This window comes from Hippocampus comes, unplaced genomic scaffold (assembly GCF_001891065.2).
Source record: "Hippocampus comes isolate QL1 unplaced genomic scaffold, H_comes_QL1_v1.1 scaffold19, whole genome shotgun sequence".
Classification (NCBI taxonomy): domain Eukaryota; kingdom Metazoa; phylum Chordata; class Actinopteri; order Syngnathiformes; family Syngnathidae; genus Hippocampus; species Hippocampus comes.
Genome location: NW_017805148.1, coordinates 542,620 through 544,130, shown reverse-complemented (window position 1 = coordinate 544,130; position 1,511 = coordinate 542,620). Strand labels below are relative to the sequence as shown.

Here is a 1,511-nt window from a genome sequence, read left to right as displayed (position 1 = left end):
TCCACCCCTACCCAGCATGATGAAGGCGCCTCTCCATTTTAGATGAACCTCTTTGGGGTTTTTTTTTCGCTTTGTGGCGCCAAAAAAATCATTGTAGGGAGGAGGAACGTTAATATACATGGAGCAAATCCTCTCATCTCTGTATCATAGCACTTTTAATTTAATTTTAATGTGATTGATGTTACAGGATTGCTACTTTTCATGAATTAAATACATAAGGTCTGATTCTGATGCGTAGCTTAACGAATCTTTGCCAGTGTTTTTTTTTTTAATCTTTTCATACTGACGTATATTGGTGGGGGGGAATCTGTATTTTGTCACTTGAACCTCACAGTGTAAATCTTGCCTGAAATAAAGGGCGTTATCAAAAATGATTCTTTGTCCATTGCTGATTGGGGCACAAAATGTGTGTTTGCATGTGTGTGTGTGTGTGCGTGTGTGTGTGTGTGTGTGTGTGTGTGTGTGTGTGTGTGTGTGTGTGTGTGTGTGGCCCCTGAATGGGCTAAAAACAATCTACAGTATGTCCGCTCATGTGCAGCCAGATGCATGGCAAGAATCCTTTTCGGGAATGACCTGCTTGCCTCATTAAAAGGAAGCTGCTGGAGGGGAACGATATGCAAACCAAGCAGGGGGAAAATGAAAGTCGACACAAACGCGCACGCGCAGGCACGTCGCTTGAAAAGCACTTAAAAATCCTCTAATGCGTCAACAAATAAGCTCAGCCACTGACTATTGTCACATTAACATCGCGTGGCATTCCAACTATTAACAACAACAGCAACTGTCACCACATGCTGAGGATGTGATGATGGCATAAAACTGAATTGAACAGAATACGGTGCACCTTGCGTCCCGGTTTGCAGCAAAATATATCCGACACGAGCATATACTGTATGAAATGACAGGAGAAGGAATGCACGCAAGTAGAGGCTAAAGTATTATAACGGTACTCACATTCATATACTCTTTATCTTCAGCGAAAAATAACCAATATTAGTGCTGTACTGATGAGATGAGAGGAGTTGCGACGTCTCAATGTACAGTATATTCGTCTTCTACTGTCACCAGGTGGTCAAAGCGGGCACACCAGAAAGAGCATCATAATGGTCTTTTTTTTTGGGGGGGGGGGGGTTAACCCAAGTATCTGTACTTCCATTTAATTTAAGTGCAAACAAAATCACATCGTGTTTTCAGTCTACAAGGTATTAGTTGTTAGGCCACCTCTATCCGTTGCACTTTTCGATCCTCCTGGTGGACAAGCAACCAGCAGACGTCCGTTCAACCGTGGCCTGATGAAGGAAACAAAAGAGCAGCTTTTAATTGCATTACGACAGCGTTTGGGCACCAGATTGCAGCCCTGGAGAGCTTCCCGCCGGACCCCTGCTGCGACGGGCTGTGGTCGGGGGATAGAGACAGCACCCAGGGCTCAAAAACAGAGGAGAGGGGGACAAAGGGGCGGATGATATCCCCGGACCCCTGCTCCGATTCTGCTGCAGGTTACACTAACTACA

The 1,511-nt window shown here is 44.9% G+C and overlaps 1 long non-coding RNA gene across 4 annotated transcripts in view; it reads right to left on the bottom strand.

Moving 5' to 3' along the window:
- LOC109514704 (uncharacterized) overlaps nucleotides 1-1,511 on the bottom strand; it is a 40,082-nt gene that overhangs the window by 8,471 nt on the left and 30,100 nt on the right. For 3 of the 4 annotated variants that reach the window (XR_002168037.1, XR_002168038.1, XR_002168036.1), the window contains exon 5: nucleotides 1,222-1,289. The exons of the other annotated variant lie outside the window; for it this stretch is intronic. This is a non-coding gene — a long non-coding RNA (uncharacterized LOC109514704). The remainder of the gene's footprint in view (nucleotides 1-1,221; nucleotides 1,290-1,511) is intronic. 4 annotated transcript variants of the gene reach the window in all.